General features: G+C 42.8%; 1 protein-coding gene and 1 non-coding gene across 6 annotated transcripts in view; both read left to right on the forward strand.

The window, feature by feature from the left end:
- Positions 1–21,904, forward strand: part of nktr (natural killer cell triggering receptor) — a 210,631-nt gene that overhangs the window by 48,557 nt on the left and 140,170 nt on the right. The window lies entirely within an intron of this gene.
- Positions 8,989–9,148, forward strand: LOC144679234 (U1 spliceosomal RNA). The gene has a single exon (XR_013576272.1). It is a non-coding gene; the product is annotated as a U1 spliceosomal RNA (small nuclear RNA).

Here is a 21,904-nt window from a genome sequence, read left to right on the forward strand (position 1 = left end):
AACAGGTTACAATTTGATATATTACTGTTTTATTTCACTATTTTTAACTGGTCGAGAATACAATTAACACAATCGCAAACAGAAGACTGACCTGATTTGTAATTGAAATAACTCAAGCAAATTTCTGTTTGGCATAAGCATCACTGGTTTCAGGATTACCTACTCATTCTTAGTTTACGATGGCATAACTGCATCAATTGATAGAATCGTGGAAATACATCATAAAATTTATAAAGAAAGCAGCTGGTTTCGTGCATCTGGGGCAGTCAGCTGGAGAATTCCCGAGTTATATGGCGCATAAGGACAGTATTGAAGCCCTGCAATTGGCTTTTAGGAAGGGAAGAATTGATGAGGGCTTCTCTATGCAGAGCAACCCCTGTTGGAAGTGCACATGCAAGGATAATGTTGACTATGATTGTTTCTTCCCACCCCGTTATGATGAAATTTAAGCGCTAAGCAAAAGAGCTAAGTAAGTTTTAAGCAAATATATGTTACCAATAACCTTATTTCTTTTAGGTGTATCTGCATATAGTTAGGTGTAATGTCAAAAGTTTGCTGACAGGAGCTCTGTTCCATATGCGCTCAACCTTAGGCAAACTGTCCACATGCTGCAAATTAGGAACACCTGCCTACTGAAAGTGCAGCTATGTGTGAACATGTTAAAACCATTATTAAGGCTAAAGTTATGAAGATTGACTGAGAGCAAGGTTCAAACTCATTTTGGAAAAAGTAGTCCTAGTTTGCTTCATCTCATTTTTCTTTACTCCGTTTTCTCACTTCTCCTCTTCCTGGTCTTTCCCAATGATACTCGCTCCTAGCTGAGGTTTGGTTTCACCTAGAATCCCCACTTCATAACCTAAGTAGCCATTATCCCTGTGTAAACCTTGATTGTAAGAGTTGACCAGCTATTTGACCAGAAAGGGTGTCATGTCTGAACCCAGCGTTGTCTGACCTCTGGTGGCATTGTTGAATGCTGATCTGGAAAGATCACAGAATCTTAGTGCAGAAGAGGCCCTTCAGCCCATCGAGTCTGCACCGACACGTGAGAATCACCTGACCTACCTACCTAATCCCATTTACCAGCACTTGGCCCATAGCCTTGAATGTTATGATGTACCAAGTGCTCATCCAGGTACTTTTTAAAGGATGTCAGGCAACCCACCTCCACCACCCTCCCAGGCAGCGCATTCCAGACCATCACCACCCTCTGGGTAAAAAAGTTTTTCCTCACGCCCCCCCTAAACCTCCTGCCCCTCACCTTGAACGTGTCCCCTTCGACAAAGGGGAACAGCTGCTCCCTTTCCACCCTGTCTATGCCCCTCATAATTTTGTACACCTCGATCAGATTGCCCCTCAGCCACCTTTGCTCCAACGAAAACAACCTAAGTCTATCCAACCTCTTCATAATTTAAATGTTTCATCCCAGGCAACATCCTGGTGAATCTCCTCTGCACCCCCTCCAGTGCAATCACATCCTTCCTATAATGTGGTGACCAGAACTGCACACACTACTCCAGCTGTGGCCTCACCAAGGTTCTATACAACTCCAACATGACCTCCCTACTTTTGTAATCTATTCCTTGATTGATAAAGGCAAGTGTCCCATATGCCTTTTTCACCACCCCACTATCATGCCCCTCCGCCTTCAGAGATCTATGGACACACACGCCAAGGTCCCTTTGTTCCTCAGAACTTCCTAGTGCCATGCCATTCATTGAATACTTTCTTGTCAAATCACTCGCACCAAAATGTATCACCTCTCACTTTTCAGGGTTAAATTCCATCTGCCACTTATCTGCCCATTTGACCATCCCATCTATATCTTCCTGTAGCCCATGACACCCAACCTCACTGTTAACCACCCGACCAATCTTTGTGTCGTCAGCAAACTTACTAATCCTACCCCCGACATAGTCATCTATGTTTATATAAATGACAAATAATAGGGGACCCAGCACAGATCCCTGTGGTATGCCACTGGACACTGGCTTCCAGTCACTAAAGCAACCTTCTGTCATCACCCTCTGCCTCCCACAACTAAGCCAATTTTGAATCCACTTTATCAAATTACTTTGTATCCCATGTGCCTTTGCCTTCTTTATAAGTCTCCCATGTGAGACCTTGTCAAAGGCTTTGCTGAAATCCATATAAACTACATCAAATGCACTACCCTCATCTACACACCTGGTCACCTCCTCAAAAAATTCAATCAAATTTGTTAGGCATGACCTCCCTCTGACAAAGCCATGCTGACTATCCCTGATCAAACCTTGCCTCTCCAAGTGGAGACAGATTCTCTCCTTCAGAATTTTCTCCAATAGAAGGCCTTGGAGAGAGTCCAGAGGAAATTTGCTAGAATGGTAAAAGCAAAATACTGCGGATGCTGGAAATCTGAAATAATAACCGAAAACGCTGGAAAAATTCAGTGGGTCTGGCAACATCTGTGGAGAAACAGAGTTGATGTTTCGAGTCCATAATGACTCTTCAGAACTCTGAAGAGGAGTCATACAGACTTGAAAAGTTAACTCTGTTTCTCTCTCCACAGATGCTGCCAGACCTGCTGAGTTTTTCCAGCATTTTCTGTTTTTATTTGCTAGAATAGTGCCTAATTTGCAGGACTTCACTTACATGAAACCGGGGTTCATCTCCATAGAGCACAGAAGGGAAAGGGGGGATTTATAGAGCTATTCAAAATCATGAAGAGTTTTGTTAGGAAGAATAAAGAGAAATTGAATCCAGTGTCAGAGGGGTGTTGACCGTAGAGATTTAAGGTAAATGGCAGGAAAGAGGCAAAATAGCGCGAAAGGGCGGTAGAAACGTATATAATAATTTTCAAAAGGGAATTGGATAATACTTGAAGGGGGAAAGGAAGAGGAATGGAATACATTGATAACTCTTTCAAAGAATTAGAACAGAGACAATGGGCTCAATGACATAGCATGCTATGACTCCAGGAGCTGGGAGCACCATCCCTTCCCTACCTCTCCCAGCCAAATGGCACTGAGATCACTTGTAGTGACCAAGTGACATTAATGTTGCTAGCTATGTTATTGCAAATGCAACTCTCAAACAAGAATTGTAAAGCCCTGGCACCAGTCACGTATTGACAGCATTCATATGAATATTGACAACATTTACACTTGTGCCACGCTATAACTGTTCTACACAGCACCAAAGTATATCTGTTTTTCACTTTACCCATTTAGGGGTAGCTTAGAATATTATACCTGCAACTGAGTATTGACAAATATGTATCAAAGACTCCAGGTTTGACTGTCCCCTTTTCCCCACCTCCATAATCAGCCTAGAGGTACTGATGCCAATTTTAGAAGCTCAATCCATAATTTGCAAATGCTGCATAGACCCCAGGTTAAAGCTATAAGTTTCCCTACTTTGTGTGGCTCAGCTGTTTGCTCAGTAAAATTACTGAGCCACGTGTCCAACTCACATCCTTTTTGGCCTGCGACCAGGTAATGGAAAATCTTTGTGTATCTCATGCTGTAGCTGTATTTGGCTCAGTGTGAACTCTTTCATCTGCCAATGGCTTGATATTCATGAACATTCCTTTTGTCCAAAGTGTGTGTGTGTGTGTGTGTGTACACATTCATAATCATCGATCTTTTCTTTATCCCTTCTCACATGAAAGTTGTTTCTATATTAGCCTCTGTGGCTACATAAATATTTTAATATGGAAGTTAAGATTAAGTTACTGTGTTCAGTATAGCATCAAGGAGAGATTGTGCCATCAATTCCTGAAGTGCTGCTCTCAGGCAGTTTTATCTCCATAAACTTGCCATATTACAGAGTTTTCCTGGAACGAACTTCAGGTGGTACAGGGAAGGGTCACTCGATTGGATACTGGATGAGAGGCTGAGTAAATTGGCCCTATACCCTATGGAGTTCAGAAGAATGAGAGGTGATTGCTGATTGCATTGAATCATACAAGATTTTGAAGGGGCTTGATTGGGTAGACAGAGAGAGGTTTTCCCTTTGGGGCATCTAGAACATGGGGACACGGTCTCACGATAGGGAACGATCATGTAGGGCTGAGAAATTTCTTCTAATATATGGAATTCTCTACCCAGAGGGTTGTAGTTGCTCCATTGAGAGAGGCAGATTTTTGGTCTCTCCGGGAGTCGAGGGCTTTGGGAAGCAGGCAGGAAGATGGATTTGAAGCCCGAGATCATCATCATCAAAGCTTCTTAGACAGCACCTTCCAAACTTACAATCATTACCATCCAGATGGACACAGGCAGCTGATGCATGGGAACACCACCATCTGGAAGCTCCCCTCCAAGCTACGCAACATACTGACTTGGGACTATATTGCAGTTCCTTCACTGTCACTGGATCAAAATCCTGGAACTCCCTAACAGCACTGTGGGTGTACCTACACCACATGGATTGCAGCAGTTCAAGAAGGCAGCTCATTACCACCTTCACAAGGACAGTTAGTGATGGGCAGTAAATGCTGGCCTAGCCAGCGAAGCCCACATCCTGTAAATGAATTTTTAAAAATTATCATATTGGATGGCAGAACAGGCTTGCATGGCCTACTTTTGTTCCTATCTATGTTCTTATTTATGTTGGGTTGCCACTGACTGCTTGGATATGCTCTTCTAGCTAAAGTAATGAAGCAAAACTCTGGCATCATCCGAGAGGCAATAGGCCAAATGGTGGGATCATAGAGTTTTATGGAAGGATGAGCCAGATGGACTGAATGGTGTTGGGTACTTATTTTTTATGCTGTTACACTGAGCATAGTACCCTAATCAAAACCTGTAAATTAATTTTATGAAGAAATATGTCAATTGTATCATGTACGCACGAACGTGACTTCACACTATACTATTAGATCAATGGGACACTTTATTGAATGAGGGGTGGGAGAGTCATTGTAGAATACATTTAATTTTGAGGTTTGCCTTAAGCTTCTGTCTCGCAGTTTAATATTTTAAACTATTTAAATTATGGCCCAGGTATCCATTGTTCTATGTCTTAAATGTTTATTTGCCTGAGCAATTCTCAAAACAGCATTACAGTTGGTCTTAATTGGGAGTTTAGATGTCAAAAAATATATTCTGTTTGAAGATTTGCTTATCAGCAATTCCTGACTGGAAAAGCATGTCTGGAAGATTTTTCCTAAGTGCTTAGGACAGAAGACCAGAAACTGAGCTGGGCTAGCCATATAAATATTGTGGCTACAAGTGCAGGTCAGAGGCTAGGAATCGTGCAGCGAGTAGCACACCTCCTGACTCCCGAAAGCCTGTCCACCATTTAAAAGGCACAAGTCAGGAGTGTGATGGAATACTCCCCACTTGCCTGGATGAGTGAAGCTCCAACAACTCTCAAGAAGCTGAACACCATCCAGGACAAAGCAGCCCACTTCATTGTCACCTCATCCACACACATTCGCTCCCTTCACCACTGATGCACTGTGGCAGCAGCGTGTACCATCTATAAGATGCTCTGCAGAAACTCACTGAGGTCCCTTAGGCAGCACCTTGCAAACCCACGACCACTATCATCTAGAAGGATAAGGGCAGCAGATTGATGTTAACACCACCAACTGAAAGCTCCCCTCCAAGCCACTCACCTTCCTGACTTGGAAATATATCCCCGTTCGTTCACTGTCACTGGGTCAAAATCCTGGAACTCCCTCCCTAACAGCACAGTGGGTGCACTTGCATCACAGGGACTGCAGCGGTTCAAGAAGGCAGCTCACCACCACCTTCTCAAGGGTAATTAGAGATGGGCAATAAATGCTGGCTTAGCCAGCGATGCCCACGCCCCATATATGAATTTTTTAAAAATCCATCATTCCTGGGCACATAACATCTTTAATAAATAGCAAACCTTTAGAAGGCACTCTGATCAAATATATATCTGTCTTCCTGTTTCTGCCCCCCCTCAAATTGATCATATTGCCAGGAATAATTTTTGAAATATTATACTCGAGATAACTTTTGCTTGATTTCAGTTTATTGTAATGATACTTGAATTTCAGCTCATATGCTGCTTAAAACATCATTTATGCCTTTTTACCTGGAGACTTGACTATTTCAACGCGCACTCGGTCTACCTCTCCCTACCTTCTGTAAACTTGACGTTATCTAAACTCTACTGCCCACGTGCTTATTCACATTCACTGTGCTCACTGGCCTATGTTGACTCTCAGTTAAACAACTCCTTGACTTTAAATTCCTCATCCTTGTTTTAAAATCTTTCCATGGCTTCACCCATCCCTATCTCTCAAACTTCCTCCACAAAAATTACTTTTTATGACTGGAAGGCAATTTCCAGTGGGGTGCCTCAGGGCTCAGTACGAGGTCCCTTGCTTTTTGAGGTATATAACATTGACTTAGATTTAATTGTAGGGACCATGATTAAGAAGGGTGCAGATGATATGAAAATTGACCGTGTGGTTGATAGAGGGGAATAAAAGCTGTAGACTGCAGAAAGGTATAAATGGGCTATCCAGATAGGCAGAAAAAAGACAAATGGAGTTCAATATTGAGAAGTGTAAAGTATAGAGGATTCTTGGAAGTGCATGTCCACAGACCCCTGAAGGTAGCAGGACACGTAAGTAAGGTGGTTAAGAAGACATACTGGATACTTCCCTTAATTGGCCAAGGCATACAGTATAAAATCAGCTAGAACTCTGTAGATTACTAGTGAGACTGCAGCCAGAATACTGCATGGAGTTCTGGGCACCACATTATCAGATGGATGTGGTTACATTAGAAAGGGAACAGAGGAAATTTATGAGGATGCTGCCCGGAATGGAGAATAATTAACTTTGAGGAAAGGTTCGATAGGCTGGGGTTGTTTTCTTTGCAATGGAGTAAGTTGAGGGTAGCGTTAATTGGGGTGTATAAAATTATTAGGGGCCTAGAGAGGGGATGGATTGGGAGGATCCATTTCCCTTAGTAGCGAGGTCAATAATCAGGGGACATAGACTTGTAAACGTTCATGGGATGCCAGTGTTGCTGCCTAGGCCAGCATTTATTGCTTACCACTAATTGCCCTTGAGAATATGATGCTGTGCTACCGCCTTGAACCCTGCAGTCCATGTTTTGTAGGTACACCTAGAGTGCTATTAGGAAGAGAGTTCCAGGATTTTGACCCAGTGACAGTGAAGGAATGGTGCTATAGTTTGAAGTCAGGATGGTGTGTGGCTTGGAAGGGAGCTATCAGGTGGTGGTGTTCCCATGCATTTGCTTACTGCTCTCGTCTTTCTTGATGGTAGAGGCCACGGGTTTGGAAGGTGCTGTCAGAGGAGCCTTGGTGAGTTTCTGGAGTGCATCTTGTGAATGGTGCACACTGCTGCCACTGCACAAGTGGTGAAGGGAGTGAATGTTTAAGATGGTGGATGGGATGCTAATCAAGCAGGATGCTTTATCCTGGACAGTGTCAAGCTTCTCGAGTGTTGTTGGAGCTGCGTTCATCCAGGTAAGTGGAAAGCATTCCATCACACTCCTGACATGTGCGTTGTAGATGCTGGACAGGCTTTGGGGAGTCGGGAGGTGAGTTATTTAACGCAGAATTCCTAGCCTCTGACCTGCTGTTGTATCCACAGTATTTATGTGGCTAGTCCAGTTCAGGTTCTGGTCAATGGTAACCCCCCAGGATATTGATAGTAATGCCATTGAATGTCAAGGGTAGATAGTTAGATTCTCTCTTGTTGGAGATGGTCATTGCCTGGCACTTTTGTGACGTGAATGTTGCTTGCCACTTGTCAGGCCAAGCCTGGGTATTGTCCAGGTCTTGCTGCATTTGGACATGGACTGCTTCAGTATCTGAGGAGTTGCGAATGGCGCTGAACATTGTGTAATCATCGGCGAAAATCCTCACTTCTGACCTCTATGATGGAAGGAAGATCATTGATGAAGCTGCTGAAAATGGTTGGATCTAGTTCACTACCCCTGAGGAACTCCTGTAGTGATATCCCGGGGCTGAGATGATTGACCTCCAACAACCACAACCGTCTTCCTTTGTATTGGGCCCGACTCCAACCAGCCGACAGTTTTCCCTCTGACTCCTATTGACTCCAGTTTTGCTAGGGCTCCTTGATGCCACCCTCGGTCAAAGGCTGCCTTGATGTCAAGGGCAGTCACTCTCACCTCACGCTGGGAGTTCAGCTCTTTTGTCCATGTTTGAACCAAGGCTGTAATGAAGTCAGCAGCTGAGTGGCCCTGACAGAACCCAAACTGAGCGTCAGTGAGCAGGTTATTGTTGTGTAAGTGTCAATTGATAGCACTGTCGACAATACCTTCTGTCACTTTGCTGATGTTCGAAACTGATGAGGTGGATTTGTCCTTTTTGTGGACAGGACACATCTGGGCAACTTTCAACATTGCTGTTTAGATGCCAGTGTTGTATTGGAAATGTTTGGTTAGGGGCGTGGCCAGGGTGGATGATCCATCTCTGCCTCCTCCAGAGGCCCCCAGGATCACAGATGCCAGTCTTCAGCCAATTCCTTTCATTCTATGTGATACCAAGAAATGGCAGAAGGAACTGGACACTGCAAAGGCTATGGGCAGCGAAGGACAAGAGAAGACTAATTGCACTGTACCAGGATAACATGATATTCTTCTACATCAAGCTGTTCTTGAAAGATCATCCAGTGTTCCACTATCCCACATTCATAGTAAAACTTGGCTTGACATTTGTGCACATGTGCAGCTGGTTGCAGCAGTCTAGTGGTTATAACACTGGACTGGCAGTCAACAGGTAGTGAGTTTAAATCACACCATGACAGTTAATGAGATTAAATTCGATGGATGTGGTTATCTGTGGGCAAGAATTCATGATGAAAGTGGCTTTTTTGTTCTCCAGGGAAGGGAACCAACCATCTGTGTCTGGTCTTATTGGCATGACTTCAGAATGCGATTGACTCGTAGCAAGCTGCTTGATTGTCAGGATAATTAGAGGCGTGCTATAAATTCAGATTCCCAGCATTATTTACGTCCCAAGGATGAAGGGGGAATACCTGGCAGGGGTGAAACAATAATCATTAAGGTTGTGCTCCCAGGATGAGGCTATCCCATTGCATTCCGGGTGTGCTGACGCCTGCGATTTCCCCAAATGAGGGATACTTGACTGCAAAATTTGTGATATTGGGCGACTGCGTTTGTGCTTCCCCCTGGGGGTGGTGGGGGTGGGGGGGGGGGGGGGGGTGGGGGCGTGGAAACCAGTGCCACAATGCCCATCTTTACTGGAGCTTCGGGCCGTAACTTCCGAACTCCAGGGCGGTGTATCTGGGGGGTACCCCCAAAGATGCACTGGGGAACCACCCCCACCTCCAGATATTCCCAGTTAAGCATGGCAATTGCCCATGAAGTTCAAACTAATTGCCCTACACTGGGCACCATCTGAAAATGTGATTTTTAAACAAACACCGGATGGTTCCAGCTGTCAGATATTTAGCCAGAAACACTTAGAAGGGTTGAAACCACTCCTAGCCTCTGGATAACTAAAGCACTGACCAACCCTTCCCGTCCTGACTAGTGCTGTAAAAAGTGGGTGTGGCTTACTTAACAACAAGAGGGAGAAATATACTCGACCACCTCCTTGCTAACCTGTCTGCCGCAGATGCATCTATCTATGGCAGTGTTGGTAGACTGACCATCGCACAGTCCTTGTGGAGACGAAGTCCTGTCATCACGCTAAGGATATCCTCCATCGTGTTGTGTGGCACCACCACTGTGCTAAATGGGATAGATTTCGAACAGATCTGGCAACTCGAGACTGGGCATCCTTGAGGCACTGTGGGCTGTCAGCAGCAACAATACTGGGACACAGCCTGTAACCTCATGGCCCGGCATATCCCCCACTCTACCATTACCACCAAGCCAGGGGATCAAGACCAACCCTGGTTCAATGAAGAGTGCAGGAGGGCATGCCAGGATCAGCACCAGGAATACCTAAAAATGAGGTGTCAACCTGATGAAGCTACAACACAGGACTACTTGCATGTCAAACAGCATAAGCAGCAAGTGATAGACAGAGCTAAGCAATTCCACAACGAACGGATCAGATCTGCAGTCCTGCTACATCCAGTCATGAATGGTGGTGGACAATTAAACAACTCACTGGAGCAAGCTCCACAAATATCCCCATCCTTAATGATGGAGGGCCCAGTACATCAGTGCCAAAGATAAGGCTGAAGCATTCGCAACAATCTTCAGCCAGAAGTACTAAGTGGGTGATTCATCTCATCCTCCTCCAGAGTCCCCCAGCATCAAAGATGCCGGTCTTCAGCCAATCCGATTCACCCCACGTGATATCAAGAAACGGCTGAAGGTACTAGATACCTCAAAGGCTATGGGCCCTGACGATATTCCGGCAATAGTACTGAAGACTTGTGCTCCAGAACTTACCGCGCCCCTAGCCAAGTTGTTCGAGTACAGCTGCAACACTGGTATCTACCCAGCAATTCGAAAACTGCCCAGGTATGTCCTCCACCACGCAAAGCAGGACAAATCCAACCCAGCCAATTACCGCCCCTTCAGTCTACACTCGATTATCAGTAAAGTGATGGAAGGGATCATCAACAGTGCTATCAAGTGGCACTTGCTTTGCAATAACCACACTGCACTCAGTTTGGGTTCCACCAGGGCCACTCAGCTGCTGACTTCATTGCAGCTTAGGTTCAAACATGCACAAAAGAGCTGAACTCCGGAGGTGAGGTGAAAATGACTACCCTTGACATCAAGGCCTCATTTGACGGAGTGTGGCATCAAGGAGCCCTAGCAAAACTGGCTGCAGGGGTTCCTCAGGCTAGTGGCCTAGGCCCAACCACTTTCAGCTGCTTCATCAATGACCTACCTTCTATCATAAGGTCAGAAGTGGGGATGTTCACTGATGATTGCACAATGTTCACCATTCATGACTCAGATACTGAAGCAGTCCATGTTGAAATTTTTTTTTTCATTTACGGGATGTGGGCTTAACTGGCTGAGCCAGCATTTATTGCCTATCTTTAGTTGCCCTTGAGGTGGTGGTGGTGAGCTGCCTTCTTGAATCACCAGGGTCCATGTGGTGCAGGTACACTCACATTGCTGTTAGGGAAGGAGTTCCAGGATTTTGACCCAGTGACATTGAAGGAAGGTGAGTGACTTGGAGGGGAACTTCCAGGTGGTGGTGTTCCCATGCATCTGCTGCCCTTGTCCTTCTAGGTGGTAGTGGCCATGGGTTTGGAAGGTGCTGTCTAAGGAGCATTCCTGCTGTGCATCTTGTAGATGGTGCACACTGCCACTACTGTGCATCGGTGGTGGAGGGAGTGAATGTTTGTGAATGTGGTGCCAATCAAGAGGGCTGCTTTGAGCTGGATGGTGTCAAACTTCTCGAGTGTTGCGGGAGCTGCACTTATCCAGGCAAGTGGTGAGTATTCCATCACACTCCTGACTTATGCCTTGTAGATGATGGACAAGTTTTGGGGAGTCAGGAGGTGAGTTACTCACTGCAGGATTCCTAACCTCTAACTTGCTCTTGTAGCCACAGCATTTATATGGCTTGTTCAGTTCAGTTTATTGTCAATGGTAACCCCCCCCAAGACGTTGATAGTGGGGAATTCAGAGATGGTAATGCCATTGAATGTCAAGGGGCGATGGTTAGATGCTCTCTTGTTGGAGATGGCCATTGCCCAGCACTTGTGTGGCGCAAATTTTATCTGCCAGTTGTCAGCCCAAGCTTGGATATTAGCCAGGTTTTGCTGCATTTGGACATGGACTGCTTCAGTATCTGAGGAATCGCGAATGGTGCTGAACATCGTGCAATCTTCAGCTAACATCCCCACTTCTGACCTTGTAATGGAAGAAAAGCCATTGATGAAGCAGCTGAAGATGGTTGGGCTGAAGGCACTCCCCTGAGGAACTCCTGCAATGGTGTCTTGGAGCTGAGATGACTGACCTCCAACAATCACAGCCATCTTCCTTTCTGCTAGGTATGACTCCAACCAGTGGAGAGTTTTCCCTGATTCAGAAGAACATAAGAAATAGGAGTAGGCCATTCAGTCCATCAAGCCTGCCTCACCATTCAGTAAGATTATGGCTGATCTGTCCCAGGCATCAACTCCTCTTTCGTGCCAGCTCCTCATAGCCCTCAACTCACTGATTCTTTTCAAAAATCTATCTACCTGCTCTTTAAGTACTTTCAGTGATCTAGCCTCCACAATTCTTTTTGCGGTGGAGAATTCCAGACATTCAGTACTCTCTGAGAGAAGAAATTCCTTCGCACCTCAGCTTGAAATGAGTGTCCCCTTATTCTGTAACTATGTCCCCTTGTTTGAGATTCCCCCACTAGTGGAAACATCTTCTCAACATCTACACTGTCAAGCCCCTCAGAATCTTGTACGTTTCAATAAGATCACCCCTCATTCTTCTAAACCCTAATGAATAAAGGCCTAACCTGTTTAGCTGTTCTTGATAACTCAATCCCTTCATCCCAGGAACCAGCCTATTGAATCTCTTTAGAACTGTCTCCAATGCCAGTATACCCTTTCTTAAATACAGGGACCAAAACTTTACACACTACTCCAGGTGCAGCCTCAACAAGACTGTAACAAGACTTCCCTTTTTTAAAACTCCAACCCCCTAGCAATACAGGCCAAAATTCCATTTGCCTTCTTAATTACTTGCTGCACATGCATGCTAACTATTGGTGTTTCATGCACAAGAACACCCAGATCCCTCTGTGCTGCACTTTTTTGGAGCCTCTCTCCGTTTAAATAATAATCTGCCTTTTGATTCTTCCTACCAAAGTGCATGACCTCACACTTTCGTACATTAAACTCCATTTGTTAAGATTTTGCCCACCCACTCAACCTATCTATATCCCCTTGCAGATTCCTTATGTCCTCATCACAACATGCCCTCCCACCAATTTTTGTATCGTCAGCAAATTTGGATACATTACACTATGCCCCTTCCTCAAAGTCATTAATATAGATAGTAAATAATTGAGGCCCTAGAACTGATCCTTGTGGCACTCCACTAGTTATGCCTTTCCAACCTGAAAAAGACCCTTTAATCCTGTCCCTGCCTTGTATGTGTTAACCAATCCTCAATCCATGCTAATACATTACCCCAATACCGCGAGCTCTTATCTTGTGCAATAACCTTTTATGTGGCACCTTATTGAATGCCTTCTGGAAACCCAAAAACACTACGTCTCCTGGTTCCCCTTTATCAACTCTGCTTGTTATATCCTCAAATAACTTGCAAATTGTCCCTTTCACATAAGCATGTTGACTGTTTAATTGCATTAAGCTTTTCTAAATTTCATGCTATTTCTTCCTTAATAATGGACTCTAGCATTTTCCCAATGACACATGTTAGGCTGACTAGGGACACTGCTTTGAGACCAGATTTGCTCGCCCTCAAACTGAATTTGAAATTCTACCATGTTGTGATTGCTACCCCATAGAGGATCCTTAACTACGCTATCTCTTATTAACCCCACCTCATTACACATTACTAGATCTGAAATAGCCTTTTCCCGGGTAGGTTCTGCAACGTATTGCTCTAAGAAACAATCCCTAGTGCACTCTACAAATTCGTCATCCATGTTACCCCTGCTAATCTGATTTGTCCAGTCAATATGCAGATTAAAATCACCCATGAGAATTGTGGCGCCCTTCTTACACGTCTCCATTATTTCCCGATTTACTTTGTTCTACAATGAGGCAACTCTTCGGGGGCCTATGGACGACTCCCACCCGTGACTTCTTCCCCTTGCTATTCCTTATTTCCACCCAAACTGATTCCACATCATGATCTATTGCATCTATGTCATTGCTCAACAGCTCACTGATACCTTCCTTTATTAGCAAAGCTACCCCACCTCCTTTTCATTTTTGCCTATTTTTCCAGAAGGTCAAATTCCCTTGAATATTGAGTTCCCAGTCTTGGTCACCCTGCAATCACGCCTCTTTAATAGCTATCAAGTCATTTTCATTTATTTCTATTTGCGCCATCAACTCATCTATCTTGTTAGAAATGCTCCGTGCATTCCGATAAAGAGCCATAAGCTTTCACTTTTTACTACTGTTGTTCATTCTAGTTCTGATTGCTGCTGCACTCTTCTGCTTATATTTTCTGCTCCTTCCTGTCACACTTCCCATTGACTCCAGTTTTGCTAGGGCACCTTGATGCCACACTTGGTCAAATGTGGCCTTGATGTCAAAGTCAGACACTCTCACCTCACCTCTGGAGTTCAGCTCTTTTGCCCATGTTTTAACTAAGGCTGTAATGCAGGCAGGAGCTGAGTGGTCCTGGCGGAACCCGAACTTGGCGTCAGCGAGCAGGTTATTGCTAAGCAAGTGCCGCTCGATAGCACTGTTGATGGCTCCTTCCATTACTTTACTGATGAAATGCAGCAACACCTGGGCAATATCCAGGCTTAGCTAATAAGAGGCAATAACATTTATGCCAGGCAATGACCATCTCCAACAAGAGAGAATCTAACCATTGCCCCTTGACATTCAGTGACATTACCACTGCTGAAACTCCTGCTATCAACATCCTGGGGATTCGTTGAATAGAAACTGAACTGGACTAGCTATATAAATACTGTAGCTACAAGAACAGGTCAGAGGCTCGGAATCCTGCAGCGAGTAACTCACCTCTGGACTCTCCAGTGCCTGTCCACCATCTACAAGGCACAGGTCAGAAGTGTGATGGAATACTCTCCCCTTGCCTGGATGAGTGCAGCTCCAACAACATTCAAGAAGCTGGGCACCATCCAGGACAAAGCAGCCCGCTTAATTTGCACCCCATCCACAAACATTCACTCCCTCCACCACTGACGCACAATAGCAGCAGTGTGTACCATCTACAAGATGTACTGCAGAAACTCACCAAGGGTCCTAAGGCCGCACCTTCCAAACCCATGACTGCTACCATCTAGAAGGACAAGGGCAAACACTAGTAGGACTCAATTGATGAATAAAGACCTAAGGGAATAATTGAAGGTTAGGAATGAGGCATACATTAAGCACATTGACAGGAGCGGAGTGCAGGATAAGAGAAAATACAACAGATTAGGAGAATTGTCGAAAAACAATTAGGATGGCAAAGACGAACTATGTAATTAAATTATCAAGGAATGTTAAACAAAACAGTATAATATTTTCTAGGCACATCAATTAAAAAAAGGAAGGCTGTGATGGGAACAGGACCATTAGGGAATAGATTGGATAATACCACAGGTAATGAGAGATGGCAGAAATATTAAATAATTATTTTGCTTTGGCATTTGCCAGGTAGACATGACATCGAATGATACAAATAATGAGATAAGTGCATTTAAAATGAAACGAAGGAAGTATTGAGTAAACTAAGGAAATTCAAAAGAGGGTAGAGCCCCTGGTCCGGATGGATTGCATACATGAATTTACAAGAACCTAGGGAAGAGGTAGCTGAGGCATTACTATTCATTTAATTTGTTAGACAAAAGACGTAGTGCCAGAAAACTGGCAGATTGCTGATGTAATTCCTATATTTAAGAAGGGGGATAGAACATGCCCAGGAAATTATAAACCAGTTAACTTAACATTGGTAGTGGGGCAAATGACTGAACCCTTACCGAAGGAGAGAATAAAAGAACACCCAGGCATGAGAAATATAATAATGAACAGTCAGAATGGCTTTCAAAATGGAGAATCTTTCTTGACTAACCTCGTAGATTTTTAAAAATTCATTCCTGGGATGTGGGCGTTGCTGGCTAGACTAACATTTATTGGGAATAGAGAAATGGTAATGTAGTAGATGTAATTTATCTGAATTTTTAGAAGACCTTTGACAAGGGGCCCCATAATAGGTTCAAAGAATGTGCAATCAGGGGGCAAGTGACGGAATGAATTTCGAGCTGGCTTCAAGGCAGAAAGCAGATAGTGGGAATGAAGAGTAGGTGGGAAGTGGTGTTCCACAGGAGTCGGTGCTGTTCACAATTTACCTTAACTATTTGGACTTGGAATCAAAAACACAATTGCCAAATTTTCAGCTGACACCAAATTGGCAGAATAGCCAATACTGAGGAGGACTGCAACAATTTACAGGAGGAGATTAATAAACTTCAGAATAATTGGCAAATGAAGTTCAACACCGATAAATGTGAGGTAGTACACTTTGGGCGATAGGTCACTTATTATTTGGAAGGTGCAAGCCTAGGTGGGGTAGAGGAACAAAGGCATCTTGAAGTACAAATTTATTTCTAGAGGGATAAAATTAAAAAATAGGGAAGTTAGGCTAAACCTATATCGAGCCTTGGTTAGAAAACATTTAGAATACTCCGTGCACCATATTTTTCACCATATAAAAAGGATGTAGAGGCACTGGAGAGAGTGCAGAGGTTTACAAGGATGCACTAGAACTCTCCTTTTAAAAGCCTCTCTCTGCCTTTTGCTTGAAACTCAGTTGTTTGATAAGTTTGGTCACCTCTACTAATATCCTATGGGTTGGCATTCATGAGATATTTTTCTATCTAAAAGGCAATATATAGATTTTCTTAGTAGCTGTTACAGTGCTGAGATGTTGTGGGGCAGGAAAACGTCCACATGTTTCCCATCTCTTTCTGGCTATTATGTTTTACTTCCATGAATTGAAGCTGAAGAATCCTTTGTCATTTAGTGTTGCTATGGGCATGTTTGGAATTCAATTTTTATTACAGTAAAATAATAGATCTTAAGTGAACAGTTACCGCTCATAACCTTTGGCTCAAGTTTCCTGTTTTTCCCCTCTGTTTCTTCTGCCTCTCTCTGTTTCTTGTCTTTATTTTCTATTGGAATTTCAAAGTTTTGCTATGATTTATCAACTCACTGGTTTCCTTCTGTCTGTCTGGACTCTGTCTATCTGCACTGCTAGGAGTATGTTTCTTAAAACTAGTTTCAGGCTGAAAACTGCTTTCAAAATGAGATCAGGAGATGCAGTATTAGACTCAGTGAAGTTTTGTCTGCTTGCTTCATTGAAATAACAGGGCAAGCTGCTTTCAGCTTTTCTGACGCTCTTAGGGTGATGAAAAACAGATGATGACCTGATGTATTGGTAGCATAGTACCAGGCTGTTTTCTGTAGCCTGTCATGGGGTTTGGTGGGGTGGATTAAAATAGGAATTTTCCATCATTGATTTTCTCCCTCCGTAAGTGAAAGCTCTTTTCTCCATATCATGATCCAAAGGGCTAAGGAAAACAGGTTTCAGGGCGCCTGATCCTTCAAAAGATTCCACTGTTTTACTGTGTCCAATATCCTCTTGCCACATTTCGCAAAAAGTCTGCAATTTGATTTTCACCTTTGCTTCTCAGTTTCAGTGTGCACATGCTTTGTAAGCTTTGGAAACACTTTTTAGTTGACTTTAAGTGGCAATATCGCCTGTTTTGGTTCCAAACTCTGACTTTAAAATTTGTATGAATTCCAAGAAGCCCTTTTCCTGACATCAGCAGTCACAACCTTGCCTTTGATTGATATGGTGGCTGTTTCAAACTTTGTACCATTTTCATTGCAAAAACATTTGCAATAACAGGAAAATGACCAGATGTTACAATATATTAATCAAGTAGGTACCAGGATATCACATCCGTATAGATTTTCACGGAAGTGTGTGTTGCTTATCAAGCTTCAACTTTGTCCTGGCATAACTTCTGAGTTTGCAGAATTACATGCAAGTAATAGCCTAAGGAGGGGAGAATGTAGAAATCAGGATGTGACAAGGAGAAGAAAGATACAATTTTAAAATCTAAAATAGTGGAAGTCCTGCTTGTAAATGTAATTTAGAAACTGTGCCCGGATTTGTTTGCATGGTTTCCTATTCTTCTTCCTGTCCTCCCTGTTTATGTGGTGTCAGAAAAATTCTTGTATACTTTTCTTTCACAAAGGAATTTAGGGTTACCATATTTTATAAATAAGGTCTCTAGTCACTATTTCTAAGCTGATGTTAAAACTTTGGGTTTCTTCAGGTATTTTTTAGATTTTATATTTAGCATCATGAAGAAAATCAAGCAGAAATTTGTCAAAAAGCTTGGTTAAATCCAAAGAAATTTTCTTTTAACTTATTTCCTTGATGTTAAAAGTAAAGAGATGAACATGGCACTGTTAAATTCGATGAGAACCTGCAATTTTATATCTATCAGCACTGATGCATCATGGACTGCAGCGGTTCAAGAGAGTGATTCACCATCACCACCTCAAGGACAGTTACGGATTGGCAATAAATGCTGGCTTTGCCAGTGACACCCACAACCTATCAATGAATATATATATTGTAAAATGATGCGCCCAGTTTACAGGCATTTTGTGGACCACAATGAAAGTTGCAAAATGATTGCAAAATTTTGTCGCGCTATTTGCACAGTTTAGCATTTGTGAATGGACTGTGCAGTTCACAATGTTGACTGCCAAATGTTTGTTTAAAAGAACACATAACCAGTTGTATCATAACATTTCAAAGTCAAATGAAAATGTTAAATCGTTAATTAAGATTAATTTTGTGTTAAGTGCTGTAAATGTACATGGTGATCATTCATGCAATCTTAGTTAGGAAAACAACAGTAAATTTAAGGGCTTCCCCCCCTTAAATTCAGGAGGAAATTATTTTTAATTAATTAATTTCTCAAGTGTAATTTTTATCAGTGGAAACATTTAAACAAACCTCATAAGTAGAGACCCTTAACTTTGGGGTCCACCTCCATATTTGACGATGGAAGTTTGGAGCTGAATCAATCCTCAGCAACCTGAGTCTACAGTATTCTCGTATGCACCTGATGTTTGATCAGGCAGTCTGCTCATTGATGAGACCTAGGGAACAGGAATTCTTGTCAGTTTGCTTCAGATAATCATGCAAACTAATTCTGTTAGGTAGGCAGTTACTAGCTGAACAAGTTTGGCTTGGGAACTATTTAGCTTGTCCCTCCCCAGTATTATCTACCCTTCAGATCATACTACAAATTTGAGTGCTACAGTCAGCTTGATATATATGTTATGTTGGTTGCAGCTGTGACGCTAGTGTCCTATTCCTTCCTTTTTGGAAGCAATGTGAACAGGAAATGGTGTCTCTACTTTGTTCCCTGCCTACAATGCCATGGGTCAGAGAATGTGATTAGTAAGTTCAGCCAATCCAACAAGTGATTCATCCTTCAGACAGTGTTAGTGTTGTTAACCTAACCTCAAACTCATTTGTATGTTATTGAACTTCATTTTTGTTCCATACTTGACTATGGAAAGCTAATGATTCTCCCTGATCTTACGGTATCGTCCAGTGCTGTTGGGAATAGTTTCTAATATTTATCATAGCGCTTGAGCTTCAAAAGCATTTTGAAGGCATTGCTGACAATTTTGGCGTACTATGTTCGTGCACTAATTTGCCAGACACTTATGTCTCACTTTATTGAGGTTCCTAAAAGCAGATTTCACTAATCCTTAGTTGTTCATTCTGGCAGTGGACAGCATTTGCAAGAAATATGATAGCGTGTGCACTAGACTAACAATGTGATTGAACTGACGTTTGAATCATTAGAATAATACAGCACAGAAGGAGACCATTCAGCCCATCGAGTCTGCACCACTGAGTCGGAGCAAAATATATTGTGGGTTGCAGAGTTTGAAACTGAGACTGCTTTACCAATGCACATTTTCTAACTTAGTTTCAGGTAGACAAGTCTGAAACCTGCCAGCAGATTTTTCTTTCAGTATCCTGTTAGCTGTCAATGCCAATGACTCTATTGTACATTTGAAATGCACCCTTCCCCCATACATTTCCTGTTTTGTTGAAGTATTGAACGAGCAAGCTTGGTAAAACCATCAGCCCTCGGGAGAGTGGTTAAAGGAATTGATCCCAGCAACCTTCAGCTGTGATTTTTCGGTGAGCTCCAGATCCACATGGACCATGGCACCACGTTGTTGAAATATTCCACCATCGATCATGTTTCTCCATTGTAGAGTCGTGGAAAGATACAGCACAGAAGGCCCTCTGTGACAATGCCGCTCCTTTGAAGAGCTATCCAGTTAGTCCTGCTCCCATACTCTTTCCCTATGGCCCTGCAAATTTTCCCTCTTCAAGTATTTATCCAGATCTATCAATGACATTCTTGAAAATTTCCATTGATCCCAGCATCCATAGCCCTCAGGAGAGTGTGTTTCTGATTTCCACTACCCTTTGAATGAAAATGTGCTTCCTAATTTTACTCCTCAATGGTCTAGCTCTAATTTTAAGAATGTGCCACCTTACAAACATACGAATTAAGAGCAGGAGCAGGCCATTCAGCCCTTTCAAGCCTGCTCTGCCATTTAATAAGATCATGGCTGATCTGATTGTGGCCTTAACCCCACATTTCCGCCTATCCCCTATAACTTTTTGACTCCCTTGTTAATCAAAAATTTCTCTACTTATGCCCTAAAAATATTTAATGACCCTGTCTCCAACGCTCTGAGGAAGAGTGTTCCAAAGAGTCTCAACACTTCAAAAAAATTTCTCCTCATCTCCCTTTTAAATGGACGACCCCTTACTTTTGAACTGTGTCCCCTAGTTCTAGTCCCACATGGGGAAACATCCTTTCAGTGTGCACCCTGTCAAGTCTCCTCAGGATCTTGCGTTTCAATAAGATCACCTCTCATTCTTCCAATCTCCAATGGATACAGTCTCTGCCTGTCCAACCTTTCTTCATGGGATAAACCCCCCATCCCAGATATCAATCGAGTGTACCTTCTCTGAACTGTCTCTACTGCATTTATATCCTTCCTTAAATAAGGAGACCAAAACTCCAGTACTCCAGATGTGATCTCACCAATACCCTATGCGACTGCATCAAAACATTCCTACTTTTATATTCCATCCGCCTTGCAGTAAATGACAACATTCCATTTGCCTTCCTAATCACTTGGTGTACCTGCATACTAACTTTTTGTGATTCATGTACCAGGGCACCTAGATCCCTCCCTATCACAGGGTTCTGCAATATCTCAATTTAAATAATATGGTGCTTTTCTATTCTTCCTGCCAAATTGAATAGGTTCACATTTTCCCACATTATGCTCCATCTGCCAATTTTTTGCCCACTCGCTTAACCTATCTATATCCCTTTGCAGATTATTTGTCCTCTTCACAATTCTCTTTCCTATCTATCTTTGTGTCGTCAGCAAATTCAGCAACTATGCATTTGGTCCCTTTGTTCAAGTCATTTCAAAAGGCCTCAATTAGATCATCTGCAACCTTCTAAACATGAGGAAACACAAGTTTGTATAATCTCATAATTTAACCCTTTAAGTTCCAGATCCAAGTGATGTTCCTACAAGATCAAGCAGGCTGTGCAGTGGATCATGTACAGTTGAGATTTCTGTGATGAAAATGATTTTTTGACACATTGCAATCTAGAGTAAAGTATCCAGAGAAAATTGGATTTGCAGACTGCATCAAATGGTTTTATTGAGAAATGTGAATTATTTAATTATTCATCATGAATTATTTAATTCATGTTTCTCAATAATGAATTTCACATAGCCCTTAAACCATATTTGCAATACCTTATTCTGGGGTTCCTCTTTGATAGGGTATTGAAATTTGGCATAAATTGTGGACAAAAATCATTTTAATACTCTGACTTCTATGTTGGTTTGTAACTCTCAGTTGGATAAGATAATGATTTTGGATCAAGTTGTGGCATGTGAAATGGGGATCTGATTAATGGCACTTTAGTCCTTCATTGAACTGCATAGATTGAAACCCAACATGCACTGCCATTTCTCCACGCTCTGCACAATAAGTTCCCGTTCTTCCTGCTGGTTTTATCCTACTCTGAGCTCTCAATTGCCAAACAATTCATCACCCTAACTTTGATTTCTGACTGTGGCTTTGTGAAAAATCAGGTAGCTAATGGCAAATCTGTTCCAATGATAGGATGTTGAGCCACATGTGTA

Source organism: Cetorhinus maximus, chromosome 3, assembly GCF_964194155.1.
Source record: "Cetorhinus maximus chromosome 3, sCetMax3.hap1.1, whole genome shotgun sequence".
NCBI lineage: Eukaryota > Metazoa > Chordata > Chondrichthyes > Lamniformes > Cetorhinidae > Cetorhinus > Cetorhinus maximus.